This window comes from Bubalus kerabau, chromosome 22 (assembly GCF_029407905.1).
Source record: "Bubalus kerabau isolate K-KA32 ecotype Philippines breed swamp buffalo chromosome 22, PCC_UOA_SB_1v2, whole genome shotgun sequence".
Lineage (NCBI taxonomy): Eukaryota > Metazoa > Chordata > Mammalia > Artiodactyla > Bovidae > Bubalus > Bubalus kerabau.
In genome coordinates, this window is record NC_073645.1 from 33,898,930 (window position 1) to 33,920,005 (window position 21,076).

General features: G+C 45.2%; 1 long non-coding RNA gene across 1 annotated transcript in view; it reads left to right on the forward strand.

Moving 5' to 3' along the window:
• Positions 1 to 1,497: 1,497 nt before the first annotated feature.
• The window catches only part of LOC129636669 (uncharacterized), a 31,894-nt gene continuing 12,315 nt past the window's right edge, over positions 1,498 to 21,076 (forward strand). Inside the window, exons 1-3 of the long non-coding RNA XR_008707070.1 lie at positions 1,498 to 1,728; positions 3,951 to 4,224; positions 13,259 to 13,804. This is a non-coding gene — a long non-coding RNA (uncharacterized LOC129636669). The remainder of the gene's footprint in view (positions 1,729 to 3,950; positions 4,225 to 13,258; positions 13,805 to 21,076) is intronic.

Genomic DNA, 21,076 nt, shown 5'->3' on the forward strand with positions numbered 1-21,076 from the left:
TGCGGGGAGAAATATCAATAACCTCAGATACGCAGATGACACCATCCTTATGGCAGAAAGTGAAGAAGAACTAAACAGCCTCTTGATGAAAGAGGAGAGTGAAAAAGTTGGCTTAAAGCTCAACATTCAGAAAACTAAGATCATGGCAGCATCTGGTTCCATCACTTCATGGGAAATAGATGGGGAAACAGTGGAAACAGTGTCAGACTTTATTTTTTTGGGCTCCAAAATCACTGCAGATGGTGACTGCAGCCATGAAATTAAAAGATGCTTACTCCTTGGAAGGAAACTTATGACCAACCTAGATAGCATATTAACGGAGAAGGCAATGGCACCCTGCTTCAGTACTTTTGCCTGGAAAATCCCATGGACGGAGGAGCCTGGTAGGCTGCAGTCCATGGTGTCGCTAGGAGTCAGACACAACTGAGCAACTTCACTTTCACTTTTCACTTCACGCATTGGAGAAGGAAATGGCAACCCACTCCAGTGTTCTTGCCTGGAGAATCCCAGGGACAGGGGAGCCTGGTGGGCTGCCGTCTTTGGGGTCACACAGGGTTGGACACGACTGAAGCGACTTAGCAGCAGCAGCAGCAGATAGCATATTAAAAAGCAGAGATATTACTTTGCCAACAAAGGTCCATCTAGTCAAGGCTATGGTTTTTCCAGTGGTCATGTATGGATGTGAGAGTTGGACTGTGAAGAAAGCTGAGTGCCGAAGAATTGATGCTTTTGAACTGTGGTGTCGGAGAAGACTCTTGCAAGTCCCTTGGACTGCAGGGAGATCCAACCAGTCCATTCTAAAGGGGATCAGTCCTGGGTGTTCTTTGGAAGGACTGATGCTGAAGCTGAAACTCCAGTACTTTGACCACCTCATGCGAAGAGTTGACTCATTGGAAAAGTCCCTGATGCTGGGAGGGATTGGGGGCAGGAGGAGAAGGGGATGACAGAGGATGAGATGGCTAGATGGCATCACCACCTCGATGCACATGAGTTTGGGTGAACTCCGGGAGTTGGTGATGGACAGGGAGGCCTGGAGTGCTGCGATTCATGGGGTCGCAAGGAGTCGGATATGACTGAGCGACTGAACTGAACTGACAGAAGCTTTTGGGCTTCTCTGGTGGCTCAGTGGTAAAGAATCCTCCTGCCAAACAGGAGAAGCAGGTTTGATTCCTGGGTCAGGGAAGATCCCCTGGAGAAGGAGATGGCAACCTACTCCAGTATTGCCTGGAAAAATCCCAAGGGCAAAGGAGACTGGTGGCTACAGTCCATGGGGTAGCAGAATTGGACACGACTTAGCGACTAAACAGCAAGCACAGATTTCACCTAGATTAGAGTTTGAGTAACTGGGGCCGTTGCTTTGCCAGGTTAACACACAGGAAGGATTCCCCACTAGATAACAGCACAGGTGAAACAGCCTAGTTCAAGTTGTGAAGGAGGTAATTAAGTCAGTGATGGGCAGTTAGTGCTGGAACCAAGCAGCTGAGGCAAATGGCTAGGATATTAAGTCCTGAGGAGGGAGCTGGGAGTTCCAGCTGGAATTGAGGCTTCCCGTGCTTGGTGATGGCTATCTTAGCCATCTGGGCATTGGCAGGAGGAGTGGGAGATGGTGAGGAGAGAGCAGAACACAGCAATCTGCCTTATGTGCCGCCTGCTTTTAAGCCCCTTTTCTATGGGACCAGCTTCTGTTTGCCTCTCTCTTCCTAATTTCATCTGTTCAACTTACTAGAGGTAAGTTTGTTTTTAGGCAAAGTCTGTAGGCCCTGCTCGGGGCTGCTGCGGGCCTGATGGTGACCTGAGAGGCTGTGGCCAGAACCTGCACATCTCTCCAGGGACCAGGCCATGTCCTGAGGCCAGGCAGCCCCGAGGGAGTCTCTGGACAGCAGTTCCCAGGGGGATGGGAGCTGTGCACCCAGCAGAGTCATTGGGACAGTGCTCCGAGGTAGCTGGTCCTCTCTGGGCAGCAAGCAGCATCCGGTGGCCTATCAGGCAGTGTCCCAGTGTCTTTGGGGGCCACGGGCAGAAGCGTGGATGCCACCAGGCTGCTGTCCAGCTCCTGGGAGTTGGGGGTGAGCATTGTATGCGTGGGCAGGGACCTTGAGGCCATGTTGAGGAGATGCTCAGTGAGCCGGAGCTCTTCCTGGAGCCTCCACCAGCTGCATCCCGAGGGCTTGCTGGTCCTTGTGCGGCCTACAGGTGCAGCCTACACCTTGAGCTCCAGTCAGACATGGTGATGGGCAAGCATCGGCATGGAGGACACAAGCATGGACTACACAGCCGGCTATTTCTGTGCTTGGATGTGACCTCCAGCGACATGCAGGGTGAGCGCAAGACCTGCCTGGAGCCTGGCCACGAGCTTCATGGCCTCCTGCCTCATCAGTGCCTTTGTACCTAAAGAGAAGCTCCCTGACCCTCCCATCGTGAAGCTGGGGCTCAAGGCCAAGGTGAACTCAGACAAGAGGGTGAAACATCCTCCATGATTTTCTCCATCCCTTTTCTTCATCTGGGCTTCCCTGGTGGCTCAGCTGGTAAAGAATCGGCCTGCAATGTGGGAGACCTGGGTTCGATCCCTGTGTTGGGAAGATCCCCTGGAGAAGGGAAAGGCTACCCACTGCAGTATTCTGGCCTGGAGAATTCCATGGACCATGAGGTTACAGAGTCAGACATGACTGAGCAACTTTCACTTCTTCATCTACTACATTTCTAAGATAATGACCTTGGATGAAGGAGACATTATCTTGACTGGAAGGTCAAAGGGAATGGGACCCTTTGAAGAAAACAGTGAGATCTGGGCTGGTCCACATGGGGTCATCAGTAGGAGATGTAAGGTGGAAAAGCGAGAATATTGAATCTATGCAAAGCACCCTAACTTCTTAACACAAGTTTCAGGGGAAAAGGGAACAAGACAAAAGCAAGCAAAGATGATTTAATTAAATGTGATTGGATTGCTATGCATCAACTCAAGGAAGATGGACCCTCCAAAAAAGACCTGATCTAGAAAAAGTGGGCCAGAAATGGAAATGAGAAGCAGTGTATTCTAGGAAACACCAAACCAAATGTTTGGAAGACTTACTTTCCTTTCCTAGAACTAGACTGGGTCATTCTGGGACCAGGTGTTCAAGTCTTAAAATCTGCAAAGGAAGCAGAAAAGCACGTTTCTTCAGTGCTCCCCAAATTTCTTTGATCATTAAAATCATCTAGAGGAATTTGTAAAATTAAAAATTTAAAATTACTGGCCCATCTCAGGCCCAGCGTGTTAATTAATGGAATTAATCTCTAGCACTCTAAGGGATTCTTATCATGAAAGTGTGGGAGATGTACTACTCCACCTAGTCAGTTAATTAAAAGTTTTATTTCATAAGTGAGCAATTAATCAAGACCTCACTTGTTTGCTTGGGCTTCCCAGGTGGCTCAGTGGTGAAGAATATGCCTGCCAGTGTGGAGACAGGGGTCTGATCCCTGGGCGGAAAGATCCCCTAGACAAGGAAATAGCAACCCAGTATTCTTGCATGGGAAATTCCATGGACAGAGGAGCCTGGCAGGCTACATGCACACAACTGAGTGACTAAAAGAACAACACTTGTTTGCTTAGGGTGTATATTCTGGCCCGTAGATTCTGAATGCAGGAGATAATTTTGAAACTATTGTTTTCCAAATAAATATTCTGTCTTTTATCTACCCTGCCCTCCCCGACCCCATAAAAAGGAAAAAAAAAAGTCTGCCAAAGGATAGGACTCCATCATACAAGCAGACGGTGACTGTGATGCTCATGAAGCCTCCCTCCATCACCAGTGACGTGCCCTCCCTCCATCACCAGTGACGTGCCTTTTACCAAACTCTTCACTGTCATTTGGACTTCACCTTTGAAGCTCCAAGGTCACCCCATCCAATGATAATTGTCATTGAATTGGAAATGTAATTACATGATTGTTAATCAAATCTATTTTCTCCAGACTGAAGAAACAACTGAAATGGTCCGTGGGGAGCTTCTTCCTGTTATGGCAACTGGAAAAGGATGTGGAACTTGCTCTTTGATGAGAAGGTTGACTCCATGTAAGCCTCCTGGGGATGTGAGGAGAGCAGAGGGCAGTTGGTTTCATTTTGGAAAGATCAGAATTTTCTTTATCCTTTGGAGGCCTTAATTAATTTTCTGGACCATGAGCCGTGCCTTCAAAGAACATGGAGGACGGATCAGATTGCTAGCGCTTGACCCTCAGAGCAGTGATGGTAAGCGAACGTTTCTGCTGACATTCTGAAATTGACGTGCTGACAAGTGAAGTGTGGCCTGGAAATCTCTCTTCCATCACCGCGAATGTGCAGCGTTTGTCAGGGTGGCGGTTTTGGGTAGTTCTTCTCCCAGAGTTTCAGAAGTAGGAGTTGCTGCTGCGACCAGGTGAAGGGCTGAGTCACATGGACCACTTTCTAATGTTGGACAGAGTGAGTGGGTGGCTTTGGGCACCTGTTTCATGTCCACTGATATCTGAAAGGCTATTCCAGAGGTCCCTAGGGGAAATTTGTCATAAGTCTGAGATATGATATCTTTCAACTTTGTTTTGTGGCCTAAAATCCTCAAGTTTGCAGATGACTTCCAGCCAGGTAAATAGATCTCACTTCAAGGGCCAACCTCAGCAGAGTGGCAGGGGCTGCCTGAGGGCAGGGAGGATGCCAAACCTTCCTTGGGCCCAAAGGGGAAAGAGTCCTGAGAGTGTTACTAATGTCCATCCTCATGTGTGATGGGTGTGGGCACAAGAGTGGCCTGGGGACGAAATCATACAATGTTAAGATTAACGTGTAGGTTATGGTCAAGTTTCTGTGCTTCGTTTCTGCACTTAGATTGCAAACTGAGGGCATGCTTTGGAAGTCGTTCATTTACAGAGCAGGTCGTTGGTTCTTTGGGACAACCTCTTCTCTTGCCCTTTAAAAACAAATTTTTTTTTTTTAATGTGTGCTTTAAAAACAGAGCAGGTTTAAAATGAATAACCAACAAAGACCTACTTTATAGCACAGGGAACTCTGCTCAATGTTATGTGGCAGCCTGGATGGGAGGGGAGTTTGGAGGAGAATGATCCCTGGATATGTGTGGCTGAATCCCTTCCCTGTTCACCTGAAACTGCCACAACATTGTTAATGGGCTATTGTTATTGTTTAGACGCTAAGCCATGTCTGACTCTTTGTGACTCCATGGACTCTAGCCTGCCAGGCTCCTCTGTCTATATTTCCCGGGCAAGAATACTGGAGTGTATTGCCACTTCCTTCTCCAGGGCATCTTCCTGACTCAGGGATTGAACCTGCATCTTCTACATTTCCGTGGATTGTTTACCACTGAGACACCTGGGAAGCTCCCAACTGGTTATACTCCAATACCAAATAAAAAGTTAAAAAAAAAAAAAAAAAGCAGCTTTGTCACACCCATTTCCCTTCAGAAACCCCCATCACCCAAGACTATCCAACCACACTGCGGAAGGAATTTTACTGAATGTCTTGTCTAAACACAAAGAGTTCCATTGCTTACCCTCCATCTGAATCTTCTCTGGATTATTCATGACTCTGGCTTGGCTGCATGGAGTGCTGGCTTGACTCTTATGCCTAAACTGCATGGGAGTTTATTTTTCTCTCTTAACAAGAATTCTGAAAGTGAGCTTCTCACATGCAGCAGCTCCATCTTGGTGTCAGTTTTCCAGACTTCCTCTGTCTTTGTGCTCTGCCATTTCAAGCCTGTGGTTTTCATCCTCAGGCTTATCACCTTGTGGTAATAAGAGGACTGTTCCCCTGCGGGCCTCAGGTCTTCTGTTCCAGGAGGAGGAAGGAGAGCATCCGTCACAGACATGCCAGTTGAGCTGGTCCCTTTTTGTCAACCTCCAGTAGATTTCTGCCTCCATCTCACCAGCCAGAATTGGGTCACATGGCCACTTCTAGCTGCAAAGGAGTCTGAGGTGTTTCTGGGTTTAAGCAGTAAGGGCAGAGCAGACACTGGGTAGGCAACCAGCCTGGAGAGGCACAGCCTCCCAGTCACCTCCTCATCTTCCTTTTGTGGCCTGAAGACATTCCCCACACCTCCAGCTATACTGGTTCCAGACTCCTGACCCATCTCAAATATCCCCTCATCCTGGGTAGTCATGGAGGCTCAGATGTCCTTGCAGGGGGCAGACAGCTGTCTCACTTTGGATTCCACACCATATTCATGGTGAGACCACATCTCCCCTGGGTCCATCCAGCTCATGACTGCATGCTGTGGGATCACTGGAGTTGGCCACTCCTCCTCAGCATGGGACCCTTCTAATAGACAGCCTTTTTTTGGAGCCTCTCCACTAGCCTGGCCAAGGCTTTGCCCTGCCTCATCTCCTGGTTGTTAGGTCTGCATCGTGCTCTGAAAGCTGTCCTCTCCCTCTCCTGCTTCCTCTCCTCTTATCCTTTACAGCCATTCCCCGCACCCCCCACAAAAAAAAGCCTCTTGTGCATCTAACACTATCTTAATGTCTGCCACTTGGAGGGCTGACACTGACTTGCTTCCCTGCCCACATGCTCAGAGCCTTCCTTTTATCTGGAGAAGCTTCACTCTCTTTCATCTCCAGTTTGCAATGGGAGGCACATAGTTTCCCTTGCAACTTCCTCATTACCCCCTTGGCTTCTATAGAAGGTGGAGCCCAAGGTGGATTCTTCGTTTGAATGCTTTCGCAAATATTTTTCTGTGTCACAAAATGAATCAGTCACGTTGATTGAGTTTGTTTTGTGCCAGGTCTGTTTTACATGCTGGAGGAGACCACAATTTAGCAGCCTGGGTCCCTGCCCTCCTGGCCGCTCACAGGCTAGTGGATTTAGGGAAGGGTCTTACTTTTTCAGTGATAAGGGATGTGCCCTACTCACCTGTAGTCTCTCCATACCCTGGGGTCCCATCTAGCATTTCTACCTTGAGCCTCTCTGCCACTCCCCTGGCAAATTATAGGAGAAGCAGAGCAGCTATTGCCCCTGCATCCAGCACATCAAAAGTCCAGGTACCACAGGCCTGGTGTAACCATGGCAACTTTAATGGGGCGCAATGACCCAGCATCAATCCAGCCCCAAGCTCACTGTAAAATGAAAGGGAGCTCTGTCTCTGCTCCAGATCTTTTGGAGGGAAGGGTGCCGTGCTCCCTGTGGTGTCCAAGAGGGTTCCCTCATAAAACACGTGATGCTACCTTCAGAATGAAGAGCAGGAAACCCTGATGTCAGTGCAGGAGGTTTTCTGTGGCCTTTGACCTGTGATCTGGCCATTTATTTATGTGCCCTGGATCTGCCTTGGAATTGCTAAATAAAGCCAGTTGGGCGCTCCAGCCATGGAAGGAACATGGGACATCTTATATGCAAATGTGCATGTACCTGATGCACACTGCCAGACCCGTGGATGAGGCGGAACTGCTTTGTGCATAATTCCTTACATCTGTCAATTGTCTCTCTTTACCTTGCACGCCTGGGAACGGCTCCATGGCAGTGCCCACTGGGTGCCTGTGAAATGTTTTCTGCTCCCTTTGCTGCGAGCTGCCTTCTCCATGGCCTCCAGGTTTTGCCCCAGGTTTTCTGTCCTCTGAGCAGTCCTCCCTGATTTCAAGCAAGCACTCAGGCTCCAGTGACCGTCTCTTTCATCTCTGTCTCCCCTGGAGTCCTAACTTTTTCTCCATGTAACCTTGCTCATGTGCGTGCTGGTTCGTTTTTGTTCTCTCTTCTCACTTGCATGTCGCTTGTGTATCTATCATGTTTTGTCTCCTTAGCATCTAGCCAAGGGCCTGGCCCAGAGCATGTGCTCAATAAATGCCCATTGAATGGCCAATTGGATGCTTCTTCCAGGCCCTTGGTATCCACCAATGGCAGCAATACTGGGGATCTGTAACTAGGGGCAGTACAGGGAAGAGCCCCATCTTGAAGGACATTATTTTCTTTTTCTGAAAGCTGCCCCTCTTGCCCCTCCAGTTGCTCAGTCGTGTCTGACTCTCTGCGACCCCATGAACTGCAGCACACCAGGCTTCCCTGTCCTTCACTGTCTCTGAAGTTTGCTCAAACTCATGTGCATTGAGTTAGTGATGCCCCTCTGAGTGCCATAACATTTAGTGAGAGTTCTCACCTGTTGGAGAGAGCAGGGTATCTGTTCTGGGAGGTGGGGAATCTGTGGATGAGGGGAGGGTGATAGAAAGGGAGCAGCTCTGCTCTCCATCTTTTGGTGTTTATGTACATTTCTCAATCTTGATCCTACTGTGTTATTAAAAAGCACTCTGGGCTAAGCACAGCAAGCTGGGAGGTCTCAGGTAGAACCAGGCAGATGTCTCTGTTTAACTCGTAAACTGATTACATCCTGCTGCGTCTCCAAAATTAAACTGAAAAGCTCCTCCACCCCTGCCTCTTAGACTTCACTGGACCAGACACGAGTCATCCTCCTCGGCTAGCAGCTGCCCAATGGAAAGGCGTGTCTCTACAGTTACTCTGCTGGGTGTTGCTCTCCCCCCTCAGCTGCAGTCCTGACGGGATATTCAAGCTTATTGAATGTTTGAATGACTTGGGGCTGGAAGATAATTTATAAATGGGTTGACACCCTTCTGTTTAGCATGATGCTGGTGATGCAACATTGTCCCCAGGACCTGGGTTAAATGCTCTGTGGCAGAAGCTTTGGTGAGAGGACAATGGAATGGTCTCACACGCCTTTGACCAGTGACTACAGCTGTGTAATGACATCTGTCCCAGTCCCAGTGATGCTGAGTTTGAGCAAACTCTGGGAGATAGCGAAGGACAAGGAAGTCTGGCATGCTGCAGTCCATGGGGTTGAAAAGAGTTGGATGAACAAGTGATGCTGAACATATTTTTGAGCCTCTGGAGATTGCCTTCTTCTTGATTAGAGAGACTGGCATGCAGGCAATCCACCTGGAGAGCTGGGACGTCCACTCTGTTAGGAGAGATGAGGAGGGGCTGGTAGCCACTTCAGCACCCTCTCAGCCAGCCTGCTCTTGCCCTTGGTCACCTCTCTGTCTGTTTCTGGTTGTTACGGCAGGAGGGCAAATGGCTTGGTCCCTTGTTGAGTACTGCTCCCTCCTCTGGACTGAACTCTCCAGCTCCTGAGTGTCCCAAAGGCTTTACTTCCCTCTGCTTGTGGTCCCTGGAGAAGGCAATGGCATCCCACTGCAGTACTCTTGCGTGGAAAACCCCCATGGATGGAGCAGCCTGGTAGGCTACAGTCCATGGGGGCACTAAGAGTCGGACACGACTGAGCGACTGCACTTTCACTTTTCACTTGCATGCATTGGGGAAGGGAATGGCAACCCACTCCAGTGTTCTTGCCTGGAGAATCCCAGGGACAGAGGAGTCTGGTGGGCTGCCGTCTATGGGATCGCACAGAGTCGGACACGACCGAAACGCCTTAGCAGCAGCAGCAGCAGCAGCTTGTGGTCCTGGAACAGATAACTTGACTCTTCCTTTACTAAGGCTGATGTGATAAACTCCCAGTCTCTGTCCCCAGTCATGACACTTTCTAGGTGCTTTGGAGTTATTGGGCAGTTTTCTTTTTCTGGCCTTACTTGTCCCTGTAGTCGCAGTCATTACTTTCCTCCTCTTCTGGCAGCCAGAGGATTTTGATGTCAAGCCTGCCTTCCTGAAACCTGATGAAAGGCACAGGGGCTGAGCTGTCACCTGATGTCAGGGAACAGTTTACTCTGGGTGACATTTTGCTTGCTCCCCCGTGACTCTTCTTGTTCCTCCAGCAAACATTTTCAGGATCACTTAATTCCTTAGAGCCCATGCAGGTTCTTCTGGTGCGAACAGGGCTGTGTTCTTCCTCGTCACATTAAATCATTTAAAATGGACTTCAGGGATTTCCCAGTGAGTACTCACTTCCTCTCGTCACCAGGGGCGGGGGTCTCCTCTGCTCCCCTTTGAAGTGTGAGGTTAATTTTCTTTGCAGCACCTTTACGTCTCAGGAGAGGCGAAATTGTGGTTGTTGGCTCTGAACTGGGAAACCTGGAGAAGACTTGTGGGCTTGAGACATGTAGAGGTGAGACCGGAGAGTTGGAAAAGCCATTGGCATGTGACATTGACCGTTGACAAGCTTCCTCCACACACACGTCTTTGGAACAGAATTCTTATGGCTCTGGATGTTTCCTTCCAATAAAGTGGGGCAAAGTGAACCAAGTGTGTGGTGTCAGATATTGGGCACTGGAGTTAGGTGGAGGCAGAGATGACCTGTATGCAACATCTCTGAGGTTGGACTTGAGTGGTGGGCATCGTTCAGTTTAGCTTCAAGATACGGTGTTTTTAGAAAGAAAAAAGGAAGAAATATTAGCCTAAATGTGTCCAGTGTACCACCAAATCTTCTGATGCTTGATTAAAAAATAGAAAATATTTTTATTAATTGAGTTCCTATTGTTAAAGAACCTTGTGTATATTATCTCTAATCATTACAAAAGCTATTTATGCTGGTGGAATTATCTCTACCTTCCAGGTAAGACAGCTCATTAAACAGGTTCATGGGGATGTCTTGCTGCCCACGTCTTTTCCCAGTCTTGCCCATATGAGCTGAAGTTGCCACCTTCCTGCTTGGACGCTGCAAACCTTCTGGCTGTGGGCCCAGATTCTCTCCCTCTTACCCTTAACGTCAGCCCACTGGGCTGTGTCAGTTCTGCCTCATACCTGGGATTTGTCCATCTCTCTCTTTCTACTTTTACCAACCTCATACAAATCTGCATGGTCTTCTGAGTTCTCTTGCCCTTCAGAGGTTCACTCAGCATCAGAGCAATCTTGGCAAAACAAACACTACCCATGATACTCGACCTTGGCCAGCCCGTGCCTTCCCTCCCCATCATTTCTGGTCTCCTTCTCACCCACCTCCCATTACACAGGCCCCCTTCTAGTCTCGGAAGCATGTCCACATGTAGAATCTCCTGTGTTCTTTCCTTTGCCTTGAGCACTCTGCCTCTCCCCTCTCCCACATCCCTGGCTCTTACACTCTTGGTCCCTGTTACTCTCCATCAGTGGATTTATTTTAATTTCCTCAGAGGTTCAGAATGGGGCTGGGAAATCTACATTTTCACAAGTTCCCTCCACCCCATGATTCTAATGCTGATGGTCTATCAGTTCAGTTCAGTTCAGTCACTCAATCGTGTCTGACTCTTTGCGACCCCATGAACCACAGCACACCAGGCCTCCCTGTCCATCACCAACTCCCGGAATCCACCCAAACTCATGTCCATTGAGTTGGTGATGCTGTCCAACCATCTCATCCTCTGTCATCCCCTACTCCTCCTGTCCTCATCTTTCCCAGCATCAGGGTCTTTTCCAGTGAGTCAGCTCTTCGCATCAGGTGGCCAAAGTATTGGAGTTTCAGCTTTAATATCAGTCCTTCCAGTGAACACCCGGGACTGATCTCCTTTAGGATGGACTGGTTTGATTCCTTGCAGTCCAAGGGACTCTCAAGAGTTTTCTCCAACACCACAGTTCAAAAGCGTCAATTCTTTGGCCTATACTTGGATGGAAAACATAAGGGCAGTTTTCTTCTATGCAGCTACAGCTCAAGACAATTCTTTGAGAAATGCCTGCAGAAAAGGAGTCCTCTGTGGGCAATGGCTACAGAGAAGCCAAATGAGGTACAAGACTTTCTGTGTCCTTGATAATATGCAGGAGGTGTTGTAGAAACCAAACAATGATGTTACTCAAATGACCTTCCAGGTGGGCACCAGGCTTGCCCCCAACTGTCTTTTATATCCTTCTTTGAATCTCAGCAGTTAGAAGTAGCCACGCTGTGGGTACATAAAGGTAGTTATAAAGGTAGCTTGGGTCACAGCTTGGTATTGGTGTTGGATCTGTCCAGGCGATAGCTGTGGCTTGGATGCTGGTTGTGGAATGGATGCGTCTGGACGTTTGTCATGCGGTCTCATTACCTTCAGCAGCCCTGAGCTCAGGAGACAGTGGACTGGCGTGAACCCCGCTGCACTGACTCTCTGGCTTGGCAGCTGGGTTTGGACATTTCTCATTTTCAGTTGACAGCAATGAATTGTAGAACTGCACTGATGCTGCCAGAGATTTGGAACATTTTTAATATCCCTGAAAGACCTGTGCAATTTTTGGAAAGAGGGAAGAAAAGGTTCTTAAAAGAAGATTATCACACGAAAAGTGAAATAGACACCAGGAATTTCTTCGGTGCTTTGCTTATTCCCGTTGTTTGGAATGCAGGAAAGTGGTGGTTTTGCCAGAGTGAGGCAAGTTTTCTGTACACGGCCTTTTATTAATTGATGGTTTTCGTTTAAATGGTCCCACTTTAATCAAATTTTAGGTGTAAGCCTAAGCTTGGATTTTTTTGGATTTCCTTATTAATGAGGAAGAAAGAAAAAATATATATGCCAATGCATATACTTCTTCAAAAACAGCTTTCCTTCAAGTCACTTAGGAAACTCTTATTTCCTGCATTCCAAAGATAAAGGAGAAATTGGTTCAGAAAAGAACCAAATTGTCCTTCCCTCCTGTTCTTCCTGTTTCATTTCCCATCTGTCCTCCCCAAGACCTTTACTGAGCATTTACTCTGCATCTGTCTTGTTCATGGTTGCATGTGTAGAATGTAGGGGAGCACCTGTAGTCTCTGCCCTCACTGACCTTACAGTTTGGGAATTAGGGTGAGGGAGGAGAGATAGGCACTTAATAAATAATGACAAGAATGATTAATTACATTTTAATAAATACAATGAAAAGATACAAGATGCTGTGACAGCTTGTTATAGAGGGTCAGGAAGGTTTCTTGGAGTAAGTGCCATTTAAGCTGAGACCTGACAAATAAAGAGTTGACTGAGTGAAGTGGAACAGGAGCCGAGCGTTCCAGGCAGATATGGTCAAGCAGCACGTGCAAAGTCTCTGGGGCAGGAAATGCACAGTGCATTTGAACGAATGAAGGCATAGATGGTATTGGAGAGATTTGCAGGAGTCCGACCTATGTGGGCCTTTGTAAGGCAAAGCCAAATCTGTGCACTTAATTCTAAAAGCAGTAGGAAGCCATCGGAGTGTCTATGCAATGGTTTGTGTTTTTGAAAAGCTCACTGTATTATTGAAGCTAATGGAAGAGAGTCAGGAGTGAGGAGGAGGAAGACCAGCCAGGAGGCCGCAAGAGTATCTGAGTCATGAGATCATGGTGATGTGAAAGGCGTGACAGCAGTGAGGTGGGAGAGGGGTGAATAAGTTGGAGAAATATCCAGCAGGTAAAATCCACGACTGAGGGAGAAGGAGGTGTCAGAATGACTCCAGCCTTTCTTTGAATGCACAGAAATGCCATTTCCTGAGATGGGGAACTGAAGACGGTGGAAGATGGAGAAGAAGGCTGGTTCACTTTTGCACCTGTGATGCTGAAGCTGCTCTTGGTCATCCAGGTGGAGTTGTCGAGAAGGCAGGTGATGTGTGAGACTGGTACTCAGAGCACAGGTCTGTCCCAGAGAGATACAGTTTGGAAATTTCACCAACTGCTAGCACAAGTTTTTCTCGACTCTGAGCATCCCTACTAAAGAACGTTACTATTTCAGCTGCAATGCAAGATTCACAAAAGTTCAAGCACTTGTTCCGCCAGCTTGGACTCTGAATAACAGGTGGTCTGAAACCCCTTCAAAGTGGACGAGAGAGAATGAGAGAGAAGCTGACACATAAAATTCACCACCACCATTGGGTACCAGTGTCTACAGAGCTGGGGCAGCAGGCAGTGGTCACAGGGCACTGTGGTACCAGGGATTATCATCAGCTGGGGAGCAGATGAAGACAATGCGCCTGAAGGTCTCATCTAGAGAATGATCGGCGGTTCCAAAAGTCACTGGAGAGTCAGGTAAGCAAGCTCCAGGGAAATAGATGAACGATACCAGGGGTGAGCAGGGAAAAGCCCTGAGTCAAGTATTCAGAGAGGCTGGTAGGGAAGATCAATAGAAACCAGCCTGTGAAATGCCCAGGATCTGGGTCATAAATACACGATGCAGGGAGGGTGACAGGTGTATGCTTCTTAAACTCTCCTGGGAGGAAAAAATTTTAACCGTTGCCACTCTAGTAGATTTTCAAAATGACAGGAAATCGCTACATAAATTGTGAAATGTTAGCTCAAAGTTCTATTTGTTTTGCCACAGCGTAAAAACCATCCTCCTCCCACTCCATCAAAATAGCAAAGCAAAGAAGAAAAGGAAGGGCTTTAGTGTGGACATTGGGACATCAGTCACATTTTCTTTTACTTTCTCTCTCCACCCTCACCCCCAGTCCCATCCTTCCTACATAACCCCTCCCTCAACCTCCCTCTTCACTCCTTCTGTCATGTGATTTAACATTTCTGGAAGATTCTGGAATAATTAGAAGGAGCCATAGGAGATAGAGAAATAGCTGTGTTACGGTGCAAAGTGAGAAATCACAGTTGAAGACTGTGATGTGTGGCTGTGGTGGGCGGGCAGGGCAGTGTTTATCTCGTTAGAAACTAAGGCAACTTTCTGCTCCCTCTGCCTCTCTGCTAAGAAATTCTTGATTATTTAGAGGACTGGATGCCCAGGTGAGAGAAGGTGAGTGTACTTACCTATAAAGGGGAAAGAAGGATTCAGGCATTTATATGACTCAATGTATAAGTTCATTTTTGTTTTTTCAGTTACAAAATTATGAGACCCTAGTTAGGTTCTCAAAGCTGTGTTTTCCTGGCTGCAATGTCTTGGGTGAGTTGCTTAATCTTCCTGATCCTCAGTTTACTGAAAATTTGAGATGACAGTGATGATCTCTGTCCGACCTTCATAGCAACTTTTGAAAATTGGGGATTAAATTAAATGACACATGTAAATTCTTTATAAAGCAATTAGTTATTATGACCCTTGATATGAATTTGAATTCAGTTTCTGTAGAATGATAGAAATATGGGTTAAAAAATGTAGTAAAGCAATGCAGTGAAAACTAAAAAGGGCAATTCCATATAGCAGAAATCTGAAGCCAGAGAGAGTTCTTATCAGCACTGAGTGTTGAACTTCCTGGCAAACGAGGCATAAAGGGAAATTAGCTAGTAAATGATGCTCAGTATTTCTGCTGGAGTCATCAACTTTTTATAGAAATTACTGCTGGCAATTCCATCCCCTGCTTCTAGCTTAGGGTAGGCTTGGAATATTTGCTGAATGAACAAATTAAATTAAGACCTCATCTTTGTCTTTAGCCTAATGGGGAGGAGTTTTTCACGTGTATGCTTGTATTAAGGGATCATATCCAACACAAGGGGCCAGTTTCCTAAAGCCGCATTAGCAATGGAACAGAAATTATATTTTTAGGACCATTTCTTTTATTGACTTCCATTGTTTGGTCAGTCAGCAATCATTTCTGGGCACTGTTGGCTGCAGACACCACACCAGGTCTCTGCAGAAGGAAATGAAAACTGTAAGGATCTGAAAGGTTGTTGTTGAATGAAAAGACGCCGGGATTCTTGGCCCCTGGAGGAGAAGAATTCAATCAGGGGCCAGAGACGAGGCTTGATTGCTCAGAACTTTTGTGTAATAAAGTTTTATTTAAGTATAAAGGAGATAGAGAAAGCTTCTGACATAGACATCAGAAGGGGGCAGAAAGAGGACCCCCCGCTAGTCTTCAGATGGATGTTATAGAGTCACTAGCAGTTGACACCCCACTCCAGTACTCTTGCCTGGAAAATCCCATGGATGGAGGAGCCTGGTGGGCTGCAGTCCATGGGGTCGCAAAGAGTCGGACACGACTGAGCGACTTCATTTCCACTTTTCTCTTTCATGCATTGGAGAAGGAAATGGCAACCCACTCCAGTGGTCCTGCCTGGAGAATCCCAGGGACCGGGGAGCCTGGTGGGCTGCCATCTATGGGGTCACACAGAGTCGGACATGACTGAAGTGACTTAGCACTTAGCATAGCATGAACACAAAGAGAGATGCACAAAAAAGTTTAAAGTCTTATTGTTTGTATAACAAGGAAAATGGGATATAATGTAAAAGTCCTTCCAAAGAGGACTGTAAGTAAATTATAGGACTTCTCTATGATGGAATACTATGCAGCTGTTAAAATCAGTGAGGTAGAGCCATGTGCTTCATCAAGGAAGTGTGCTCCTGTCTTACACTACTTAGTAGTAAAAGCAATTTGCAAAACAGCATGTATGCAATGATTTCATCTTCTGGAAAAAATATAATTATTAATAATTTGTTGTTTTGATACACTGTGGACAAAATATGCAGTGGTTATCTTGTGACAGAAAGATTCTGGGGGAAGTTTCGTTGTCTACATTCTGTATTTCTCTAAGATGTGAATTTTATATTGCCTTGTATTACATGTGTTATCAGAGCAATAAAGATGCTAAGTACTGTGCAGGGAGCTGTGGATAACATGATGTATAAGTTACTGTCCCCACCCTTGTAAAGGTCAAAGTCTAGTAGGGGAGAAAGCCACTAAAGGAGGGATGCCATCATGTGAGCAGTGATAGAACTGTGTCCAGGGGGCACAGGTGTTGTGGGGAGGTACAGGGTGGGGGAAGGGATGCTTGGAAGGGCATTGCAGGGAAGTTGACCCTGAACATGGTCTGGAAAAATACCCAGAGTGGCCATGACCAGGAAGTTACATCAACAAATGCCAAATGAGGATTCAAAATGGTCAGCAGCATAGTGGTCACTCAGGAAGTAGTTCCATTCCTGGAACATTCTGACTCACCAAGTGCCACAGGAGGTCAGACGATGGAGGGGACACTTTAAAGACAGATGGTCGAAGGGAGTCACAGAGGGTCAACTCAAGGCCAGTTTCTACAGGCCAGTCATGTGGTTCTGCACATTCCCTCATTAGAAAGAACTTGGCATTAAATCAGAGCTTAGTTGGTGCTCTAAGGACACATTCAGATGATCCTAATGAATCCCCAAGCTTCCTGCACCACATTGTTCTTAAATCTTGACTTTATGGTTCAGAGGCAAGACACAAGTGTCATCAGAGCGATATTTATTTGGAGATGAAATCACTGAGATACTTTGATTGATAGCAGGGTGAAGGACAGGGCCTCAAGTTTCTTACTGACAAAAAGAACATGTTTTCCCAATGTCTTCCTATTTGTTTATCTCACAAAGGGCTTTGGCGGACACATGGGTCATCTGCCTCTGTTTTTCTCTGGTCTTTAGAGGCAGTCTTCCTGGCACTGCTTTCCCAGAAAGCTTCTTGTTAGATTTGGCATCCTGACTTGGTGAGGTGGCTAGGAAACACAGTTCAGGATGGAGTGAGTCTAATGTGCGCTGTCTCTATCCAACCCTATACCCACAGGAAAGAACTAGAGATGGAAAAAGAGAGAGAAATGGAAAAGGTGGGACAACTGAGGCTGCTCACCAAAAGGAGTTGTACAAATTAGAGATTTTCATCCCGGCTGATTGGGGATCTTTATTTCCTCCCAGTTTGTTTCCACTGCCTGGTTCCATATTCAGTCTCTTGGATGCCATTTGGTCAATAAAATGTGTGTTGGACAGGGATCATATCTCTCTGTTAACATATATATAATAACATGCCTTCTAGGGGCATAGATATAACCTTTTGTCTCTCAGTAAACCTTATTAATGACTATAACATACATTTAGAAAGATGCACAAGTCATAAGTGTATCACATGATATGTATTCACAAACTGAACACACTTGTTGAATCAGCTCCAGATCAAAACATAGAACATTATCAGCATGCCACCCTCATGCTCTCTTCCAGTTAATATGTCTCCCCCCAGTCACCCTCCTGACACAGAATACCCACTATCCTGACTTATTCCGTAGATCAGTTTTACCTGATTTTGAACTTCAAATTATATATTTGTGTGTCTCTGATTTATTTGACTCCATATCATACAATTGTATTTTTATGAAGACTCATCTTACTATTGATGGACATCCAGGTTATTTCAATTTTGGGGTATTACTAGTAATGATGCTGTGAATATCTTTGTACGTGTGTTTAGGTGAACATATGTGTACATATCTGCTGAGTATGTTATTAGTAAAATTGCTGGATTGTAGGAATGCACATGTTCCCTTTTAGCAGCTACTGCTAAATGGTTTTTCAACATAGTTATACTAATTTATACCCTTACCAGCAGCAGTGTATAAAAGTCTCAGTTGATTTACATCTTCTCCTACATTTTGCATGACTTGCCTTTTTCATTATGACTATTGGAAAAGACTCTGATGCTGGGAGGGATTGGGGGCAGGAGGAGAAGGGGATGACAGAGGATGAGATGGCTGGATGGCATCACTGACTCGATGGACATGAGTTTGAGTGAACTTCAGGAGTTGGTGATGGACAGGGAGGCCTGGCGTGCTGCGATTCATGGGGTCGCAAAGAGTCGGACACAACTGAGCGACTGAACTCAAGTCAATTCTAGTGGGGGCATGGTGGTATCTGATTGTAACTTTTTTTTTTTTATTGTAACTGTTTAACTTTGCTTTTCCATGATGACTAAATGAACCCAATCACCTTTTCATCTACTTTAGCTAATCTGGATATTCTGTTTTGTGAAACACCTTTTCAAGTCTTTGGCCTATTTTATTGGGCTGTCTTCTACTTAATGATTATAGGGTTTCTTTATATGTTTTGGATGAGTCTTTTGTTAGAAAATGCATTGCAAATACATATATCCGTGGCTTTAAAAAAATCTAATGATGTCTTTGATGAGTGGATGTTCTCAATTTTAATGTAGCATGATTTATCGATTTTTTTTACTTTCTGGCTAGAGCTTTTTGTGATCTATTTAAGACATGTTTGTCTAGGCCAGTGTAATAAACATATTCTCTGTATTTTCTTATAAAAGTCTTATGTTTTTAGCTTCAGCATTTATGCCAACAGTTCATCTGAAACTGATGTTTGTGGGTAGTATGTGATAGGAATCAAGACTTATATATTTCCCCACATGGATATTCAATCGAGTCAGCACCCATAGTTTAGAACAGTGGCCTTCCCTTCTGCGCTGCACGTTCACTTTCATTATGGCCCCGAGGACTGTGTCTCTGTGTGTTTATGTCCCTGGACTATCCTCTGTGTCATTTGCCAGTTTGTCTCTATGCCAGTCGCACACCGTTTTAATAACCGAAGCTTTAACTTTGGGTAACATAAGTCCTTTGTTGTTATTCTTCAAGACTTTTCCCTTTCTCTGCACATTTCTGTATTGATTTTAGAATCACTTTTCCATTTCCAAAGCAAAACCTACTGAAATTTTGAGTGAGAGTCCTCACAACTGGTAGATCAATTTGGAATTTGATATCTTTTTGACATCAACTTTTTCAGCTCACAAACATGATATATCCCTCCATTTATTTGAATTTTCTTTACCTATTTCACAATGCATTGTTGTGTTCTATGTAGAGATCTTCTTTTGATTTGTTTCATTATTCATTGCATTTCCCTTTTATTGACCCGTTGTCCTAGGAGTTCATCCGTTTTATTAATCTTTCAAAGCTGAACTTTTGGCTTTGCTGACTGAGGCCGTATTTACCCCCTTTTCCCTTTTGCAGTAACTCTAGATTTATAAGAAAAATTGTGAAGATAGTACAGAGAGATCTCACATACTTTTCCCTCTGCTTCCTCTAATGGTAACTCTTATGTAACCATGGTACATTTTTACAACTAAAAAATTAATGTTGGTGCAGTACTATATACTATACTGTAGGCTTTTTTTCATATCTCAAGTTTTTCCATGAGTATCCTTTTCTCTTGTTTCTGAATTCAGTCCAAGATACCGCCTTACTCTGTCTTATCTCTCTAGTCTCCTCTAGCCTGTGACAGTTTTTTTTGGGGGGGGTGGGATTTCCTTGTCTTTCGTGACCTTGACACCCTTGATGAATGCTGTTGGGATATTTTGTAGAGTGTTCTTCAATTTGGCTTAAAAAAAATTTTTTTTTTTGATGTTCAAGCTGGTTTTATAAGCATTCAATTTGGTTTTGTCTATTTTCTCATAATTAGACTAAGGTTATGGATATTGGGGAAGAATATCTCAGATGATAATTCACTACCTCATATCATGGGTTATATGATGTCAGTATGACCAAATGTTGGTGTTATTAACTTTGTTCAGTTAGTAAAAGCAGTGTCTGCCAGGCTTTTACAACTGTAAAATTGCCTTTTTTCCCCTTTCAGTACTCTGTCCATTAGAGGTGAGCCACTAAGTCCAGCCATCACTCAAGCTGAGGGAAAGTAAACTCCACCTTCTAGAGGGATGTGTATCAAAGAATTTGTGGACATATGCAAAGTTCCACAGTAGGTAGTAAATATTTCAGTAGTTACACTTTGAGGCTATGCAAATATCCTGTTTCTCCTTAAAATTTTACCGATCAATTTGAAATCCCATGGGCAGAGGAGCCTGGTGGGCTACACAGTCCATGGGGTTGCAAGAGTTGAAACTGCTTAGTGACTAATCAGCAGCCAAAGGATATTGCCTGCAGCGCTGTTGCTGTAGTGTGCTAATAGTGTGTTTTTTTTTCTGTTTCTCTTGTTCCTTGCTTTTTAAAACTGGAGTTTTTCTGTAATAGATTATTGTTGACTATAGGTACAATATTGTCTAGCAGATCTCTAGAGCTAATTCATCTTGTTTGACTGAGACTTTTTGCCCAATGACTAGTAACTGTTTCCTCTGCCCCAAGCCTCTAGCAACTGCCATTTCACTCTTTGAGCCTATGAATTTGACTATTTTACTTGCATCTTATAAGTGGAATTGTGCAGTATTTGTCTTTCTGTTACTGGCTTATATATTTTTCTTTTTTAAGCAGTCTCTTACCTCCTAGAACTATGAGATGCTTCAGTCCCCAGACTTAGAATCAGTCACTTCCTTTTATTGGAAAATGATATTTAAAAACCCAAGATCTGGGTATTAGCTGTGCTCATTGCCACTGGGATATCATTGATTCTAGGTTTTCTGAGTGTACAGAGCTAGAAAAATGATATATACAGTATACACATATACACATATGTAATATTCCATATCGACATTTGTTTCTGTATTCATTTGTATATGTGTTTGAATAAATCATGAGTTTCTACTGATTTCTGTGACTCGAATCCAGCAGGGTTCACTTTAGACTTCCCCTCCCTTGTTTGTGTCTTTTTTCTTTTATAGTGAAAAA